Below are 21,774 nucleotides of genomic sequence, written 5' to 3'. Positions count from 1 at the left end.
CAGACTTCCTGGCCAGGCAGTCACCATGCAGAATTGGTGACAGCTGGGTCTGTGTGAAAGGGTCTGTCAGGTTGCTGCCATTTACACAGCCATTATGGGCTTTTTTTAAAATGAAACATGCAGGAACTGAACATGCTTGAGGCTCCTGTACTTTGATAACTCTGGGTTAAATGGAACAGAAGTTATTGGAAAAGGATTGACAGAAAGACCCTACAACTCTAATTTTCTTTTGAATTGAGGCTTCCAGTGAAGTACCTTTAGCCCTGCTGCTATAGCCATAACCCTGCTCACTGGTTGAGAATGAGCAGGTCCATTGAAGGCTTGTTGCTACTATGTTTTGCTGCTACTAAAATGTTTAGGGTGGAGTTGAAGGATTATGGTTCACAGTCTTAAATTGTGTTAAAAGTATATATTTAATCACACATTCTCCTTCCCCTAAATAAGTAGATAAGAAATATATATTTAGAACAATTAATTCTGAATGTGAGAGTTATGTGTTCTTTTCAATAAAAAATGAAAATGTAGTAGGTCAAAGACTTGTGGATAACAAAGATTCTGCTATTCTGTTGTTCTCTGAATCATAAGAATACTCATCACTGCTTCTCACTGTAGTACTTTAGACTTAGTACAAGCTATACTTCAGCTTTTATGGGAAGAATAGAGAACTGTCTATCAATAATCAACCTAAACCTTTCAAGGAAAGCACCAATGTAGTTATGCCAGCTTGTTACAAATTCACCATTAATATTGAACTACTTCACTCTGAGCATCTGCCTAGCTTTTTGTTAGAGAAAATACACCTCTCTTTGCCAAACATTGAAATTAAAATAACTATCTGTTCTTGACACAAAGAAGCAGAAGATAAAAAAAGAAAATTTAAATGGAAAGTGGAACTCTTAAATCATTTTCAAAGGTTCTCAAATTTCCTTCCTAAAATTATTTCAAGCTGTATGAGGAAAAGATTGGAGACACACTCTGAATGATTGCATGTGCTAACATTATGATTTAAGAATGTTTCCAAGTTTTACATTTTAAAATTGTATTGTCCTAATCAAGAGGCTGTACGAGCATCTCTGTTGTCAGAATCAATTTGCAATTCATTACTTTTGTCCTCCCTTTAATCGTGTCTTAACTACACACACATACACACACAAATATAAATAAAAATAGGCACTTTTAAAGACTGCTGCATCCATCTTAAAGTTTAGTTGATTAAAACTTTAATGTACTCTTTATAAAATTGCATTGGGCCATATATTAAAAGATTAGGAAAATTATAATCTACTGCAGAAACTTTCCAGCATCTAAAGAAGCTTCTCTTGAAAAGCATTAGAAACCCTGGTCAGAGCACCAGAAAAATTACTTGCCTTTCCTTGTAATACCTAATGTTAGCACTTTGGACCTTCATTTTACACTCACATAGCAATTTGCCTAAATAAAATATAGTGCTGAATGTGGTGAATCAGTCAGATGATGTCATTTTGTACTGAGTAGTATAAAATTATGATGATGTGAAGTAGAAGAAAGAATTATTTGGGGCCTCTACCTTTTCCTGTTATTTTTAACTTTTAAACCATGAGTCTAACCTTGTCTTTTATTTTCTTTCCACACACCAGCTTACCTAACAGTGAGTTCCATGAGATCCTGAAAGTTCATTTGCATGTGAAGAACTCCATAACTAAGGCCTATACTTAAAAAGTAGGAGGGAAAAAGGGATTTTTGATCTCTAAAAGTGAGAACTCTAGGGAAATACATACAATGAAATACTATAACACAATGAAAAAAAGAGAAGTTAATAGTGCATGATTTATATGAACCCAGTTTATAACTTCTAAGTCAAAATCTTTAGTGAAAGATCTTAAAACTGCATCTTTGTTTGAGGTATAGCTGAAGAGCAGCATGATCCAACAGGCAACCATTAGACACCATCAGACAGCAGGCCAGGATATCAGAGTAACACTGACATAAACCACAGAAATTATTTTAAAATAATTTATTTTCTTGTTGCTTTTATTTGTGAAATCAAATTGTTATTCTTACTAAAATAATTTTGTTTCGTATAATTGTGGCTATAAGCATGAGATCATACAGTAATGCTTGCATTTTTCGTGTCTACCCAAGAAAGAGATATTTAAGACCTATGAGTTACTGTAGAGTGTAGTTAGAGTGGCTGCTTTTAGATAATTTCCAGCTGTGATTTGTAAATAACATTTTTCTTTCTTTCCCTTCTTGCTCAGTGGTAATTATAGCTATATAACAAATTTAAGAAGGAATACTTTATCTATATCTATACAATCTATCATTGTTTTCATCTAGAGTGCTTGGCAAAGGAAAGCATCTTGCTTTAGAGGTGGAAAATCTGAAGAATAATGAGATAAAGTTGCTTTTCCATGATTGACAGTAATTCAATGGCAAGAACAAGAAACAGAACCCAACAGAGCTGTTCATAACATAATGTTTTTCTTCTAGTGAGGAGTTCTGAGGTTTCACAAAAACAAGCTGAGCTAGAAGGATGTTGAAACCCCAGCAGTTTCAAAGGACACAAACTGCACTCTTCTTCCACCCATCCAAGAGAGCTCCATCTCAGGAGAAATGGGACTGACTTTTTCAACTACCCAATTATCTTCTAGAAGACTTCTTGTTGATGGAAGGTGGATTTGATAGGACACTCCTGGGCAGGCTGCCAGGCACTGAATTTTACACCTCTCTTTCTCTGACCCTCTAAGAGGAGAGAAAAAGGATTGTTCTTTTCTCTCTCCCCACCCTGACTTCAGTTTTTGCCTCCCAGTCTTGAATATTTTTGCCTGTTATTTTGACTTTCTCCTGTGAGGAAGTTATTGAGAAAGATTTCACAACCAGCTTTGTAATCCTGTGTATGTAGCTTGTAAAAGAGACCCTTTTTCATGAGTTGGCCTGAACAACTTGTGGTCTGTTGAGCACCTGGCTTTCTACAGAGCCTGTAACATTTTTTTCTTGTCTTTCTGGTTTCTACTGAAATGCAATTATTCTTTACCCCCCCAATTAACTAAGGCCTGTGGGTGAGACTCCTGTAGTGATAGATATCACAAAAAAACATAGCAAAGACAGAATTCCTGCCCCAAAGAGATAATTTGTAGCCCAGAATTTTGCAACATTTAAATGGGTAGTGCTCTACCCATTTATCTAATAACATCTAGTAGATCTGGTAAGGATTAAGGCAGGGCCATCCTTCTATTGGTGGTGTTCCTTTGCATGGACAGAGGCAAACTACTGATGTGCTCCTCTGTTCTGATAATGCTATAGAGCTCATTAAATCTCCTTTTTGCAAGGAAGGCCTGAGGCCCATTAATTACCCTGATTTTTCCTATGTAAAATGGGAAGAATGCTACTAATCTGTTGACAAGTCTGCATGAAGCTGTCCAACTGTGAAATAATGTTGAAAATTTCATTTTCTCAGAGATACTGTCATCTCCTTTTGGTTTTTTTTTTTCCTAAATGAGTTAGTAAAGCACTTCTCTCTCATTACCATGGAGACTAATATTTTATTGCAAAAATTGTAATTGCAAGCAAGTTTCAAGGTTTCAAGCAGATTTTCCAGAAATCAGGTCAATTGATGAAGTACCTGCACTCGGTGTTGGCTGCTGCAGTGCACATCACTTTCATTCTAAGTCTTATTTACATTCCAAGCCTCAGGGCTCGGCTGCCAGCAAATCAATCGTGGAATTGTTGGGCTGTTATAAATTCTGCAATAGGATCATAAAGGAAAAATAGCTTCACTGAAGGGTAAACTTGTTTGGATCTACCCCGGGGTATGTCAGAATAGCAATGTGTGCGTGTAAGCAGTGACTGCAAAAGAGTTAGTGCCCCACAAGAACATATATGGGTTGGCTTGCCCATAGCAGGTTGTTCTTGTAACCACAGCAAAAGATAGATGGCTCAGTGCATGAAAAATCAATTAATTATAAACATCTCTTCCAATTATTAGTTTGATTTACTAAGAAAGAAAAAGAAAGAAAAGCCTTAGTGGCTATTTTCTCACTATTTTTTAACACATAAAAAAGAAAAGTGAATAAATTAAAAAAAAAAAAGTCAAAAAGAAGAAGAAATGCCTCTAGTCTGCAAACTGGAAGTAAAAATACCAACCATGCAGTTCAGCCCCACTCCTTGAGGCAAATATATGGAGAGCTTTCAGCAAGCCTGTCTCTGAACTTTGTGTAGAAACCTTCAGGCAGGATTCAAAGACATAAGAGATTTCTTGACCGCATCTTGATGGAAGAACTTTTCTACTCATGTTTCTTACTCTTGTATTTATTCCCTTCCAAATGAGTCAGAAGTATCAAGAAATTGTTCCACAGATGCAGTGGCCTATGGAACATGATCAAACACAGGCCAGGCATTAGTTATTTTTATGAAAGATATCTGGCTTTAGAGAGCCCTTGGCAACCCACATGCATTTGCAGCACTTACAGTTTTTATCAGCATCTGCTTGAGGACCCAGCTCTGAAAAGTGCCAGGTGCTCCAAACGTGTGTGTGCTGACTTCAGTGGCAGTAGTTGTATGAAAGCATTGACACTTGGGTGGGGAAGGTTGGAGCCAGGCAGAACTATAGCCCTAGCTGGTATGTACAGACATTCACATTAGCTTTTAAGCTTTCCTTTGCCAATCACATTTAGTTTGAAAACCATTTTGGAAGATATCAGAGATATCAGCTGCCTCTGAGCAAGTTTGCTGTCTTCAGGATCAAGTCCTGGTGATGCCATGTCCCTCACCTCAAATGCCAGCACTCTGGTGTGCTGCACAAATTTTGTCTTGTCCTGTACTCTCTTGCCTAAATTATTCCTTGGTACAACACTACAGGGAGCTGTCAGGAAATACAGTTGTGTAGGTTTATCAAGGAAACGTTCATGAAGGACCAAATTAACCCAAAAGGAGACATCTTCTGTTCCTGCAAGGCTACTATGGTGCTCACTAACAGCAGAACTAAATGCAAAGTCTAGTACTAGACTACTAACCCCATTAGATGTAAAATAATAAGACCAGGGTTTAACTGTATTACTACTCTTGGATTCTGGGTATCATGAGAACTGATACTGGAACTCCATATTCTGAAAATGCATTACAAAATACTTTATTTGTGTGGTTTTTTAGCATATCATGTTGTCTGAAATACTGGGCAGTACTCAAGAAATGGTGCACTGATACATGAAGAGGAATTTTAACTTTTCTATTTAGTGGAATGAGAGAGAAGGGAAAAATAGAGGAAGGAGAAAAAAATTAAGACCCAAGGCAATAATTATAGCAGGCAATAATTCCAATTATGTTGTCCCAGAAAGTTCTATAACATGAATTTTTAAACATTTGCTTTCATGCAGTTGTGTTCCCTTAAATATGTAGCAAAAGATTAATATCTCTTGACTGCAATAATAACAAAATTTTTTTTGCAACTGACTTGTGCTCATGTTGTTGATTTTATTTTTCCCTCAGGAGTCATTATTTTGTGTTTAGCTTCACCATGTCTCATTCTGAAATGGTGCACCATGATCTGTATCACATCATTTAAGTAGTATGGTAGAGCTGGTTCATAGATTTTAGCACTTATCTTAAGTATTTATCCATTTCTGAAATAAAAATAAAACCAATAGAAAACTTTGAGAAATATTTTCTAAAATATTTTTTTAGAGGCTGCAGTCTTCTTTGGAATGGCGTGAAAAAATTGTTTATTAAGATTGTATGGGGTCCAAACATAGTGATGTCTCAGTGGCTGCCCATGCTGTTGTACACTCAATAATTTTGGAAAAAGGATTTCAGCTTCTTGAGCAGTGAATCTTCTGGCACCATTCATGTGCACTACCTTCACACATCATTGCTTCCACCTTACAGCTGAGAGATGAGCAATAACCTTGCCAATTTCAGCTTGATTTTTATCAGTTCAGGACTACCCTTTCCCACTTAAGATCTTGATTGTCTAATGAGAAAATGAAAAGGAACATGTGGGGAAGGGAGGAGTTTTTTTCTAATGGCTAAATTTCCTCTTGCTCTAAATTCCTTTGTGTGACTCCACTGGTTACCAGTAGAGATTAAGACTAACCTTATTAGGCTACTGTAAATTCCTGCCACAAACTGAAAACTAATTTTCTGAATCCCATGCAAATAGCATACCTCTAGGCCATCCAGTTTTATTACACCTTTATTTCTTTTTTTTTTTTTTTTTTTGCTGTTGAGGGTGTATTGAGATCTCACATTAAGCTATCTGTCAAATTCAAAAGGTGTTTCTTGTAAGAAAGGATATTGCCTGTGTGTCACATCTAACTACTATTTTTTATCTTTTGGCTTAAGTTATTTAACTACCTAAATAAATCATCTACCATATAAAGTGTTCTTGAATATGTCTTATACTTCTTTCTCTCATGAGCAGCAAAGAAAACAAGCACATATGATTATTATTGTTATAGGCATTATTCTAACTCTTTAAACACAGAAGCAGCACTAAAAGTTTGTTAGAAAAACAGCTACTTGAGGAGCTGCTTTCCACAGGTAAATCTAGATCTTGTAGGCAGACCTATGGTCCTTTTAGGCATTCTAGGCTATTCCCAAGGGGACACTACTGTCACTTCATAGAAGTTTTGGTTCAGGGGACATCTGGTGCATCAAAACCACAAACTGTGTCCTGGGCTGCATGAAAAGGATTTTGACCAGTAGGTCAAGGAAGGTAATTCATTCTATTCCACTGTCATACGACCCCACCTGGAGTGCTGTGTCCAGGTCTGAGGCCCCCAGGATAAGGAGGAGGTGGACCTTTTGGAGGCCAGGGGAGAGCCATGAGGATGAGGAGGGGGCTGGAGCACCTCTCCAATGAAGGCAGGCTGAGAGATTTGGGGTTCCTCAGCTGGCAGAAAGGCTCCAGGAAGACCTTAGAACAGCCTTCCAGTACCTAGAGGGGGCTGACAAGAGAGCTGGAGAGGGACTTCTTGAGAGAGCATGTGGTGAGAGGAAAGAGGCAATGGCCTAAAACTGGAAGAAGGTAGGTTTAAATTGGCATTAGGAAGAATTTCTTCAGTATGAGGGTGGTGAGACACCAGAGCAAGTTGCATAGGGGTCCTCTGTCTGCCCCATTCCTGGAAGTCTTCTAGACCAGGTTGGATGGGGCTTTAACCTGATCTTGTGGAAGATGTCCCCGTCCATGGAATTGAATCTAGATGGTCTTTAAGGTGTCTTCCCACTCAAACCATTCTATGAGTCTGTGATTTTATGATTCTATGAAAATTGCCTGCTTTAAATGTGTACACCAGCTTCATTTTGGTTGTTGACAATTCTCAAGATTCAAGATGAAACAAGAGTCCCTTCTTCCAAGGTTTTGGAAGAAGGGAATCTTGTTTTGCCTGTTGAAACTGTAGCAAATTATGAATTATTGGTTTTTAAATGTGAGAAAGTGCATTCATTGTAAATTCATTCAGTATTGTTTTACCAGTAATAATTAAGTAATATGTAAGCAAGGAAAGAGTCCTCATAGCAGGTCTCAAAGTGCCATTTAAGATGGTGTTGTGTGTACTCACTGGAGAATGACTATCAAGGTCCACTGGAAGACTTGAGGAAATCCTTATCACTGTGAATAAGAATGGATAAGGAATCATCAGTAAGTCACAACTAACAAAGTGCAGGAAAAGAAATCTATGTGTGTAGACATAGGTATACATACACATATACAGACACATCTATCTATCTATCTATCTATCTATCTATCTATCTATCTATCTATCTGAGTAACTCTAATGACTGCTGAAAATAGCTCTGGAAACATGCTTGTAAGGGAATAAGAGCAGCTTTTTAACTATCTCCCAAAAACTTCATTGTTGTTTTGGAGCATTCGCCATACTGCTGTTCTTTTCTGTTGTACATGACAGTTTTTGTGACTTTGCCAGTGGAGGTTTTAAGCCTCTTCATTGCAACAGAATGGAAGTTTTGTGACTCCCAAAACTCAATGTCTGTTAAACTCAATGTCTATTAAACAAATGACGAGTGACTTCAGAGGATTGAATAAGTGCATTCTTAAGACCCCATCTGTATTTCCTCTGCCTTGTTAAGCTCTCAGTTTAGTGGGAGTCTGAAGGGCTGGAGAAGAACTTACACACAAGTGTATGTATGAAAAGCCAGATGATAGTTTTAACTGACTAAGGTCAGAAGTAAATTTCAGTGAGTCATCTTGACTTGGTTTCTCTTTGTTTATACACATTTGGTCCATATTCAGTATGTTCTGTTATAAAAGGCAAAGTTGAAGCAAGTAGTAGCTCCATCTGAGAGCAGTCATACATTCCTAAGGGTTTTCAGAAGTTTTCAAAGACAGCTTTGATGAACTAAATACAGAGCAAAGACTTGCCATATTTGACTTATAGCCATATTCTTATGACAAAAACATGTAGCAGATAAAACAGATACAGTAATTATTGAACCAGATAACAGAGAAGCTACTTTTGGCAAACACATTTAAGTATGGTACATATGCAAAGTATTTCTGTGCCTTCTCCAAAAGATAACCCAGTAATTTTTTGGGATAAACAAAATGTCTAGCCACCCACTAGATGGTGGCAAGGAGCATAGTTAGGTAAAATTGTATGTACAGCAGTGTATGAAGTTTCTTCTTAGCAGTAGAACCAGATTAATCTGCCACCAGATTCTCCCACATAAGTAGACCTTAGAGCCAATCCTGCTGAATAGTAGGAAAGTCTTTTTAATGGTGGTCTGGGATAATAGATTTTCCCAGTTAACCATGATGTAGAGCAGCAAGAAAAACAATAGTTGGTGTCTGTGTGGGTGTGGGGTGCTAAATGGTACAAACAGTTCTACTGTTGAGATAACTCCAGCAACAGAATTATTTCCCAGTGCTAGCTGTTTCATAGAGCTCCAAAAGTGCACTGATATGTTCAGAAAAACAAAAGAGAAGTGACAGCAAATGCTTTTTTTCCTGAGACAGAATAGTGATCCTGGTGAGTTAGAATATCAAAACAAAGGCTATGTGACAGCTGAAGGGCCTGCCTGTGCTTTCCCTCTCTCTGATCTGTGCTGTATCTCATTAGTTTCCTTCAGCAGTGGGAGGTAAGGGCCCTCACAGGCACACAGTCAGAACCACCAGCAGCCAGTCCAAGCCAACTCTTTTCCAGAAGGCATCATGCACAGTACACCAAGAACACCACCTTCCTCATTCATTGCCATAGGGGGGGTGAATTTAAGGGAAGTAGTAAGCAGGAAAGAATCAGTACCTGACTCTGGAGAGGTGAAGTTGAGCACAGAAGGCACCTTTAATATCTGCATGCCCTGTTATAAAAATGAGATACCCCCCCCCCCCCCCCAAGAAGGATAAGGATTCCCATGTTCTGTATCATCTGCAAAGGGCTAGTTGGTACCTTGCTGACAAGAGTTTATTGTTTGGGAACATAGCTGTGGAACTGCTAAGGGATCAGCAGAATTTTGCCTGCACTTTTAAATTGAGTAGGGGTACCCCCCCAGACACTGCCCTGCATGGTAGGTGAGCCATAAATACCAAAACAGCCTAACAAAGCTGCCTGAGAGTCAGAGAATGTGCTACTGTATTTGGTGAAGGTTGGCTGCTGCAGCCACTGGCAGTTTAAAGGGAAGGATGTGCATTGGTGGAAGTTTTTTTGCTATAGCCTACAGAAGGAATAAAATACATAATAAATGAATATAAGAAAATATATTGTGCATGAAAGTACTTAACCCTAAGCCAAATGTTTGCTCAACACTCCCAGATTTTGGTTCAGTAGAAATGACCACAGTAAACTTTGTAGACATGCAAAATTTCCTCATCACTCCAAGTGTGGAAAAGCAAGCTGTCTGAGAATGTCACTTTCTCACTACCAAGTGATTAATTGAATAAGTGAGTTTAACAATGAAAGAAGAGGGAGCACATTGAACAGAGTAAAAACAACAGGGAGGTTGTAGCAAACAGGGCAGGATTCTTTTGATTCCACTTTAGGTATCTACAGTGCAGCCTGAGTCCTCATCTCTCCAGTGAGTGACTAATAAAAAAGCTGGGTACTACCTTCCTACCATCAGCATATTTTGGCAAGAGTGGATCTGAATGTGATTTCACCACTTACCCAATTATAGGATGCTGAGTAGTGTGCTGTCCTGTCTTCTTCAATCCCATGTTGCAGGCTGCATCTTTACTCTGGATGATTGCCATGTAACATTGTGCATCCTGACCTTCTGGAGTAGCAATCCCATATTTACCCCAGATTTACAGAGTGGCTCTTTTTTTTTTTGGTAGAATCACCTTTCAGCATTGCACAATAGCTGCTGTAAACTTAGCCTGCTGTAGTCTGTCTGCTTAGTGATTTTGTCCCTTTAAATACCTTGCTAACCATAGATGCTAACAGAGTGCCTATCTTCTGTTACAGGCCTTATAGCACCAAGCTTAGCCAGAAATAACCTAGTTTGTTTGAAAAAAAAAAATCCTATTTTACTTTGTATAGTTTTTAAACCACCAGTGATGCACAGGGAAAGCAAATAAAAGGCTCTATAGATTGTCTGTCTGGGAATGTTCAAAGCTCTCTGAGGTTTTTTCCTAGCCCACAATTCAAGCACATTAAGAAAGGCTGACACCTGCAGTCACAGATAATTAGATCAAACAAAAACAACTATAAGATGATGAAGAATGAATTAGGAAAGTCTCTGCTTCAATCACAATGGCTGGTTAAAGTCACAAAGGCTATAAATAGCCCTCAATTCCACTCTGCGTTTGCAGCAATCTAGAAAATGTTGCCCAGGCCCTCTATCTTGTGCTAAATTTAAGATTAAGGCACCCCAGCTCTCAAAAAAAAAAAAAAAAAAAAAAAAAAAAAAAAAAAAAAAAAAAAAAAAAAAAGAAAAGAACAAGTGCTTTTTTGTTCTTATCAGCAACAGAAATGTGATTTTGACAGTGCTGCCTACTGCACTGAGTAAACAGGTGTACTGTGTTGGACTTTCAACCAGACTATGTATTCTGAATGACCCTTCAGATAAATTTATGCTGCTGACTCTGAAGTGTGCAACATCTTAAGCAAGTCACATTGCTAAATATGCTGAAAGTTTCAGAAAAGACTAAGGTGTAGATTTGCTATTGCTCTTTGAGTTTGGGTCTGATTTAGATCTAAAGCTTTGGGTCACAATCATTTGTTTCCACACAACTCCTAAAAAGGTTGGGGATTTTCTCTCTGCAGCAGGAATGCTGCCAAGGCAGAATACTTTGAGCAGTCATTCATTTTCAGATCATGACCAAGTGTGTCCAAGTGATGCACAGGAAGCAAATTAGTGACTTGAGGGCTAACTATCAAGACTAAATTTATGAGTCAGGCAGACCAGTCTGTCAGTGTGAACTTGGTGGAAGATGCCCTGCAGATCATTTTATCTCACATTTGCTTGATCAGCATACCTAGGGACACATGAGCACAGGAAGATGTTGTGTACACTGTAAATGAATGGAAGGCAGAACACACTGTGCTCACATGTGTCCTTACACAGCATTAGAGACAAATTTTTCTTTTCTTAGTTAACTACCACACAAACTCTTTGTTTCACAGTTAGCTGCTGGATATTTTTTTATACTTGTTCTAAAGCTCCAGAGAGGTTTCTGGTTATCAACAGGCTATGTAGAGTAAATGCCCGTTTTAATGTGCCCGATCTTTGGCAAAGATTGCATCCCTTAAGGAATTTCCCGCTTAAAAATGTTATCCTAATTGTCTTAGAATTTACAATTTCTGAAGGAAAGCAACGTCACTCTGAAAATTTTAGTACCTTGTCAGACTGGTAGAATTGCCAACTCTTGCAGAACACAAAATGTTCATTCCTCTTCCTCTTTGCTGGAACTGCTCCTGAAGATGTGAAATTTTGAATGGGATTTATATTTCCCCTTCTAAGAAGACCTTTAGACAACAGATGGAGGTAAATTTACATCACTTGAAGTGAGGTTGGTGTAACTGATCACATGTAGCTCTTTATCTACATCTGAGCTACTCATTCTGGGCTTCTTTATAGTCAACAGGGAGAAAAAAAGCACCCATAGATCCCCAGTCTTATTTTAGAGATTTGCATTGGCTGAAGCTAAAATGTAATATAATAAAGCCTGTCTCCTTTGACACTAGAAACTCCCATTTTCTGGTCTCATGATCTTTCCAAAGAGCATTCTAGGAGCCAGCCCCTGATGAAAGTCTCTCAGTGTAACAAATATTTTTAATTTTTACTAAAAATATTAAATAAATGATACAATACAATAATGCAGAAGAATGCAATACAGATAGTGCATTAAGAATTCATATCTTCAATAATATGAAATATATTAAAAATTATTATTACAATAATAACCAAGGGATAAAAACAAATGAAAAGGAGAGATTAGGTGTTTGAATTCAAATTTTACATTTTACCAAAATAGTACTATTAGGTAGTTAACCTATTTTGGATGAATCTAATTTACCTAAGTTTAAAGATGAACAGCTTGAGATAATCTGCAGATGGAAACCCCAGAATGAGCACTGACTCAATGCAAAGTACTCCTGCAAAGCGTAACTCTTCTATTATTTTAACTCTGATATAAAACCAGCCTAATATATGTAATAATTTATTATGAATACTAAATTATATTAATCTATAAAAGATAAATGAGTGAATTACTGATAATACAAAACTGACTCACTTTTAGCTGAGGTAAATGTTAAAAATCCCATTTGTGAACGAGCTGGCTTCTCTAGTTTTTCTCATAGGAGGCTCTGACACATTTCTTGAATGTGAATGTTTTCACTAGCAGTATTTTCTGGTAATTTGATTTCCCATAAAAATTTTCATCCATGTACATTTTTGTAAAGCGCTGCTTATGTTATTAACCCTCAGTATTTAATAAACCAGGCTGTGATATGTGGATAACCATTTATTGGTAGGTCTGTAGAAGCCTCTACATGCTACATGTCATACCTGCCACCTGTTTTTGTAGTGCTTCTGAATAAAACCACAAATCCAAAGCCGTGAGGGCCATTTGAGTTGGTCAGATAGGAAAAAAATCCAGAAGAACTCCACATTGTTTTCAAATTTGCAGGTTAGTCTCATCTCTCATTTTAACACCAATTATATATATGATCTTGAACATAACTTACTTTTCATCTCAAGTCCTAACCTCTGTGAATAATTTCAGCTACCTTATTTTTGCAATCCAGCATTGGTCCAAAATCCATTGGATTCAGCAAGAGCTTCTCATCTGACTCTCAAATGAACTTTGGATCAGTTCCTCAATAAATACAGATCAAATACAGGGAAAACCAGCTTCCTAGGATGTTCTCTGTCAGGATTTTCTGTTTACCATTACATTTTATAATGATAGCCTCTTCAGCTTTTTACACAGAAATTGCCTCAGATCAGTTGAAAGACCTTTTTCTCTTTTTAATAAAAACACATTTTAAATATCTCTTGAGATCTGGTCTGCTGACACCAGCTGAAAAATATGCAATTACATTATGCATGACTCTTGACTGTTCAGTGTATGAAAACCCCTCCTCTGCTATAGTCTTTTAATCATTGGAATGTTATGCTAAATGTTTGTGGTTTATTATTTCTTATAAATGTGGCAATCAAGTGATGAATATGTGTTGTTAATAAGAATACTTATTTGGTATTAATAAAGTCAAAAAGAAATTAATTCACTAAGCATCAGAGAGATAATTTTCAAGCACATCAGTTTGCAAAAAGGCTTCACAATAAAGAGGGTTTAGGGAGGGGAAGTTGTTTACTGCTCTGGTGTTATGTCTTTCTAAGTAATTTAACATTCTCCTCCTTCCATGTTTTCATATTTTGATAACTATTATGATTCACTGGATATAAAATGAATGCTTAACTGCATTTATTGCCTTTACCAGTTATTTCAAAGTTGGGACTAAAGACACACAACTGAAGAGTTACAAAGGGGCAGCAGATCCTTTTGAAACATATCAAGGAATGAATCTCCTGTGTTCCAAGCTTCTGGCATTGCTTGGGCTTAACATTCAGAATATCCAGTACTTTGCTAGAAAATGTAAAACATAAGCATAAAGAAGATCAAGATTATGTAGTATATAATTATGTATATATAAATACATAATATTAAGTAAACATTAATAAAGGACAAATTGGAATGAATATAGGAAAAACCTGCTTTTTGGAGCAAAACACCTTGAGGTTAATTTATTTAGGGTGAAAATATTGAGCAACAGCAGACCTCAAGTAACATCAAGTGTAACACAAGTGTATGCAAGATAAAATTATGATGGAAAGAATAATATATGACATAAAGGTAAAAGAAAGTGGTATAAATTAGAATAAATTTTGTCAAGTGAGGTTTATGCCTGAATAGCTGAATTTGTTTTTTGGGTAACAGGTTTTATAAAGCAGAAGATATGAAGGATCCATTTTTTTTAGTAATGAACTATGGGGTTGATCTGACTAAATGCATGTGTCCAGTCTGGTGACCTCTATTTCTGAACTACTCACCTCATGCTCCCCTTTTCTAGCAGTGCAAAAATAGCTCCTTTTAGGGTATGACTCATCCCATCCTGAAATAAACATCTAAAATAAGCCCGATGAATCACACCTACAAGTGCTTATTTCTCTCCATTGACTGCAAAGTTAGCCAGGGGTGACTAGCTCAGATGCAGATGACCACTCTAAAGACATCTGAAGCTAAACAGAAGTAGTTCCACTGAGACAAATTTACCAGGAAAGCATCTGAAATGATGCTTTCCTGGTAAATTTGCCTGTAGGAAAATGCTCATTAATAACACAGAGGTACAAACTTCGAGATAAGTTAGGAAGTTATTTAAAGTGTATATGAGAATGATCAATATTGCGAAAAATATGTAATGGGTTGAAGGGAACTACTAGGACCATTTTTCATGGATTAGCCTTGGAGTGCATCTGGGTATTTTCTTTTATGATTTTGGCATGAGAAGTAGGATTGAACTAATGATATCTATTATGGAACTGGGTCACACTGTTGATATGGAAGAGAATGAGGATACATGAAAAATTAGATGAGCTTGATAACAGTAAAGTGGAAAAGAGATGAAATTTAATAGAAGAAAAATGAAATATTTTTGAAAATCTGAATATATTGCCTAGGTGCCTAAAGTGTATTTTGAAAAACGTAGATATCTAATTATGACAGGAAAATTAAAAAAAAAATATTCTGTTCAATTATGCCTGAAACTAAAAAGCAATAGAACCTCCAGAGTTTTTGCCATTCTGCATAGTTAAGAATACTGCTGCTGTGGCTGAACTGAACATTTGGGAACTTGTTCTCTGCCTGGACTTCTTTAGGGAGTCTAAGGTCCCTGAAGACTGCAGTGTCTCTAAGCTTTTTCTAATTATACCTAACAAATTAACAGTCAGTATTGCCACATTTCAAAGTCAGCAGATAGAAGCAGAATGGACAAGCCTATTTTCTGGTCAATGGCATAGCTGCTCACATGCCCAAGAGGTATGCAATGCAGCCAGTGCAGAACTTGACCATCTGGTTGAGAGAAAGGCACTCTTTATTCTTCAGGGGCAGCAAAGAATTAAAAAGTCAGAGAGGTTAAAAGGGTGTGCTAAGAATGTCTTGCTTGCCAGCAGTGTTTTTTAACAAGGACCAAAGAGAGGACCTAGCTCTAGCTTTAAGTTTTGTTGCTCTATTTTAATCATGATTGTTTCACTCAAGGAAGTGCTGACAGGAACCCAGATAACCGTAATTCCATTTCAGGGGTACTGCCACTGGCTTGCTCCTTATTATTTGCTTGAACTGTGGCCCACCTGTACTGAGAGATAAGAGATTAAAGTTCCCTTCTCTCAGTAGGATACAAACCCAAACGCTGGTCGCTGGGAGGAAAAATGACATTCAAGTCTTCTACTGATCTGGTAAATTCTGTAATAATTAATCTTTTCCTGATCTCAGGCAAATTATTTCATGACCATCTTTTTAATCTGATGGGATGATAAGAGTCATCTGTTGAAATGTTGCCCAGAGGCTGCAGATGCCCCATCCTTAGAAATATTCAAGGTCAGTTTGGTTGGGGCTTGGAGTAACCTGGTCTACTTGAAGATGTCCCTGCGCTCTGCAGGGAGGTTGAAATCAGATGATTTTAAAGGTCTTTTCCATTCCCAATGATCTATAATTCTATGAATACAGAAGTCAATATCTGAACAGTTACACAGAATCACAGAATATTCTGAGTTGGAAGGGATCAACGAGTCCAATTCTTAAGTGAATGGCCCTAATGAGGATCAAACTGGTGAGCTTGCCATTATTAGCACCATGCTCTAACCAACTGAGCCAATTTGTTGTCTAGAAACTATCTATAGGAGTGCAAATAATGTGATTTGTGACTTGGGTTATCTCAAGATTGATGCTGAAAAGTAGACAAATTAATCTTTCTGGGAGTGCTCACATCTCTCCCTTTACTCACATCTCTCCTATTTACTGAGTGTAAATAGAGCCTGGCTATTTCATCGACATGTAGATTTTATAGGTAAGACATTACAGGTCTGTATATGTGTAACTTAGGTACTTCAGTCAAAGATGGTTTTTCTCTCTGAATTCCTTTCACATTCGTTCAATGCTTTCATTCCAAATCCAAGTTCTGCAAAATTCCCCATTCCTCTCACTTGGCATTGCTCACAATGCAGTTTACATGTTGCTCCTTTCAGTGCTTTGGCTATTGCAAAGCTCATCTAGACCACATACCTTTTCCATGGACTGCAGGCCCCTGACTCAGCATTTTGGAGCTCACTGTTAGACTTGGTGGATAATTTCCACGTGATGGAGTGCTGAATATCTTTATTGCTCATAGACAAATGAGCTATCAGGGTGTCTCAGCAGTTTTGAAATGTAGGGATCTAGAAATTCAGTCTGGGTGAGAGTTCAGCCAAGAGCAGATGGTGAACATTCTGTACCACCCTGACATGGCATCCTGCTCTGTACATGGCACAGAGGAAAAAAGTGAAGACATCTGAATCTCAGCTCCTTTGTAAAACTCTCATTTCTGCCCCTCAGAAGAGTGGAACCCTGCTGTAATGTACAGATTTTTGACACAAAGCATCAGTTTGAAATTGATGTGCTAGAATTTTGTGCCCCAAAAGTTAAAGGGAAGGAAGTAAACCTTTTCTTTTTCCGCATCAGGCTCTGTTTTCTTAAGGCCTGTTCTCCGTCATAATCTCTTCAGTGTCAGAACTCATTTTTTCCAATCAGTCACCTGCAGGCAGTAGGGCAATGATTTTGCTGTGTGATGATTTATGAGGGTGAACAAAGAATGACTTGGTTTTTATGGCTTGTATTTCAGAAAATTTTGAAGGCTGAAAGTAACCCAAGTGAGCATACAGAAAACAATGGCTCTGGCGTTTAGAACAAAACAAACCAAAACAATTTTTCAACAAATTTAAAAGCAAGAGAAACAAAACTAGTGCAGGGTGGCTGATAATTTCTGTGCCTTTCTGAAGGATGATTCATACTCATCCCTGCTGGGTATATATTTTGCAGAAAAATTTAGAATACCTCAAGCTATTTTCCTTTTTTGCTCACTTCTCATCTGTATCACCAAACATCCCTACTGTGTGTTTTGGTTCTCAGGAGGAGTGGATTCTGTAGCTCTATGTGAATGCCTTGATGGGGTTCAGCTATCATACCAAGAATAGGAACAGACTATATTTAATGCCATTTTCTTGTTCTTTTGAACTCCACATCACTCCTGACATTGTTACACTAGAGTTCAGAAAAGCTGTCTGTCTTTTATATGATGTTAGAATGGAAGTCCTGTTAAACTTTTTCTTCTCCACTGCAATTTGCCATTTGCTTTCCTTCTCAAAACTTGTCAGTTTTTCAACAAGGCTTAGGTAAAAATTTTGACATATACCATTACTCCTACCATGCCTTTTGCAATGCCAGCTATTCTCATGATTTGTGAAAATTTGGACTGTCTCCAGGAGAATGGACTGAAGCATTGGAGAAAGTCACTGTAGTGTCCTTTCACACTGCAGCACTGGCCACAGCAGCTCTGCTCTCACCTTTCCTGTGCTAGCTGCTCTTTGCTGCCCCAAGCCGTGGACCTCAAGCTGACAGAGGGAACTGAACTTGCAGAAGAAGGTGAAGACACGAGCTGCCTGCTGCTACCAGCAGCTGTGGGGGAAGCCAGGCTGCTCCTACCTGTGGGCAGCAGGTGCTCATGAAGTAAGTGCCAAAGCGCATTTGGGGAAGCAGTACATGTGTTACCTGGCACTGGAGTACTAGTGAAGCCAAGAGGTTGCCACTTTTTCACTCAGCGCAGTGACACACAGTGAAGTGGAAGATGAGCCTGTGCAGTCCCAAAGTCCAGCTGAGGATAAAGACCTAGGAATGATTTCCCAGTCCTGTCAATTGTGTATCCTGTGCAAAACGTAAGTGGGAATTATTCCAAAGTAGTGTGCTGCATGTATGGGAAAAACCCTAAAGTGGTAGAGTATATGTCTAAAATTACCATTTGTTCCCTTGTTAAAAGGAGTGCCCTTTATCCCCTTCCCTAGGCTGCCTATATAATTTCTTGCTCTTAAGAACACTTGGCAATCTCAACTGTGTTTAATCCAGGTAGTGAGGAAATTGCTCTGGCTCTGTTCTTTTATTCACATGTGGCATGTCAGAATAGAAAGTTGTAACTTTTTAAAGATCTTCTTCTATCAAAATGCTTTTAAAGTGCACTTGTAAGTAAAAGGTTCCATTTGGCTTCACTTTTTTAATAGCAGCATTAAACATAAATACAAATCAGTTGGGCTGTAATATTTAAAGTGCTAATAAAAGCTGGAAAATTAAGAACTAGGATTTAATGTCCAGGGTGAATGCTCCAGAAGTTTCCAAGCACCATCTAACCTTATGTAACAGCTCTGGGGATTTACTTTGTCTCCTAAAGGCAAAAAAACCTTCTCATTAAAAACTGCAGAAATAAAAATAAATAAAATTTGAGATGAACAACATATTTTGTTAATTCCAAGGAAGGTCTAGTTTCATAGTGACACTAAAGGAAATTCACTATCCATTTTCTTTCTTCTGTCTCTCTACCTTGAATGACTTCATGACTTCAAGTCCCTCCTAAACACAGCCTTGTGAGTGCATTGGATGTACTTTTTTGACTCAGCAGTCAGTTTAGAATTCAGTCAAATAATTTTTCCTTGATTTTTGTAGCCTTTTCCTGGCAGCATTTGGCCAATGGCAGTCATTATCAGGACAATGGCAACAAAATATGTGTCAGGGAAGCCCACATGCCTACCTGACAAACCACAACCCTTCTGAAGCTATTACAGAAGACTTCTTCTAAAATACCCATTGCATTTCTTGCAGCTGGGGTCACTTGGAACTGTACCAGAACCCCAGTGTTCTTTCAGTAGTGTAAAATATCCAAATTCTCCTTTAGTAACTCTTTGGGGCTTCATAAATGGTAAAAACAGAAAAACGTGTTCAAAACAAAATAATGTGCTTTGTTTTAATTTTGAGATGTTACATCTAAGCATGGAGGGAGGGAGTGTGCATTAATTCAAAAGAAAGGTGTAATTTATTTTGCCCAATTTAAACCATGGGAAAGCAGAACAATCCAAGGAACTGCAGGCTGGGTGACCTCATCCCAATCCCTGAAAAGGTGTTGGAGCAGCTAACCCTGGAAAACTTTGCCTAATGTAATAAGGACAAGAAAGTGATTTGATTTAGATAGCAAGGATTGATGAAGGGAAAATCATACATCATAATCCTAAAAGCCCTCTATGATTCCATGACTGACTTGGAGGCCAAGGAGAAGAGTAGCGGATCTTGAGGTTAACAAGGCTTTCAAACCTGTCTTCTGTAAAAGCCTTGCAGAAAAAATGTTGAAATATAGACTAGATAAACTAACATTAACACTGAAAGCCTGGATGTGTGATAGAGTGCAGCCTCAGCAGATTTCCAGATTATAAAAAGGAGGATTGGTTGGAGGATTGGTTATTATGTGGTGGCTGTGCTACCAGTTCATAGGGACCTTGACAGGCGGGAGAATCAGGAATCCCATGAAATGCAGCAAAGGTAAATGCAAAGTTCTTTGCAGAAAAGGACTTGGGGATCTTCACAGACATTATGTTCTTGCAGCAAAGAACAGAGGAGGTAATCTTTCCCCTCTAGTGGCATCTGTGTCCAGCTCTGGGCTCCTCTGTACAAGAGATATACAGACATGCTGGAGTTAGTCTAGCAGAAGATCTCAAAGATGATTATGGATTTGGAGCATCTGACATGTGAGAAGAAGCTGAGAGAACTGTGACTGTTCCACCTGGAGAAGATTCAGGTGGGGGTCTTATCAACATACATGAATACTTGAAGGATGCAAGGAAAGGAGCTCCACACTCTTTAATGTGGTGCCCAGTGACAAGAGACAATGGACACAAATTGAAACAGAGCAAATTCCATTTAAGCACAAGAAAACACTAATTTCCTGGGTGGCAAGACTTGTAAAACATAGGGATGGTTTGCCCAAGTAGTTTGTGGGGTGCCCACTCTTGGAGGCATTCAAAACGTGACTGGGCCTGCTGAAGGTCTTCTACAAGTGGTCACACATCATAACTTCTTATTCCACCAGTGCCATCTGCTGTATAGGAACTAGAAACAAACACCTCAGGAAAAATGTTAATTTTTAGGAGTATGGCTCTTTGCATGTTTACTAAATCATCGGGTTCTGACTGGAGGAATTACAAAGAACAGATGCTTACTGATACAGCAGCTCACACCCTACCGAGAGAATAATGTAGCAGTCCTTGCTCTACTTGCTAAAATATATTTAAATTTAAAATGGCCTTGCATTGTTTCATTTCTCTGTGTTATAATGAACATTCATTTCAGTGAATGATCCAATAGAAAAATTGGCTTTAGTTTTTACCCAAATTTCCTGAGGGCTTCAAAACAATAAATGCTTTGGCTACATGTATTGGCATTTACTGCACACCAGGGATATGTTCCTCCCATTCTGCTGCATTGAGGAGGAAGAATATTATCACCCACATATCTCATTGTTACTTCCATTACAATTGCTCTCCGGTGATGCAATTCAGAAACGAGGCATTTTTCATTAATTTAGTTTACCATGGAAACCCGAGTGAGATAATCTACTTCTGCTGAGTCTGTTGGTAGTAGAGAGGATTTTTTTTTCTGAGATATGGCTGTGTTTCCTGCCACCACATCCTTGTGTCATGCTCTTGGCTGTAAATAAGGCTGAAGCAGTACATATGTGTGTGTACCTGTGGTATCTCTGTGTGGGCATATGGAAGGCGTTCATGTGCTCACACACACACACACACACACACACACGCACACACACACGCTTGTGAAGACATGCATGGTCAGGGGCAGGTTGTGCTACCTCAGCCCTCCAGTACAGACATGGTCTTGAGCTAAATCCCTTCACTGTCTATTCCTCAGGGTGGGAAGAGATCACAGTTGATGTCCCCCTTTACCCCGTGGATGGCTCAGCAAAGCTCCCACTCTCCAGCCTGGTGTAAGAGTGCCCAAAGGTGCAGGTCAGGGCCATTTTTGGGTGAGCAGTACTTTTACAGGAAAACTGCAGTTTTGACTTGATTGAAAATGTTTGTGAAATGGTGATTCTTTCTGAAAAATGAAAAGGCTTTGTTCTGATTTTTTAAAGTGCTCTTTCAACTATGTTTCAAAATCATGCTTCACTACTGCATTTAACAAAATACATCATGATTTATTTTGGCTAAAAGTAGAAATAACATTAGGAATATGTTAAAGAATAAAGGGAGATAAAACAT

The sequence above is a fragment of the Agelaius tricolor genome, unplaced genomic scaffold (assembly GCF_023055355.1).
Source record: "Agelaius tricolor isolate 1412-34295 unplaced genomic scaffold, bAgeTri1.0.p SCAF_7, whole genome shotgun sequence".
Lineage (NCBI taxonomy): Eukaryota > Metazoa > Chordata > Aves > Passeriformes > Icteridae > Agelaius > Agelaius tricolor.
Note: the sequence above shows the minus strand (reverse complement) of the source record.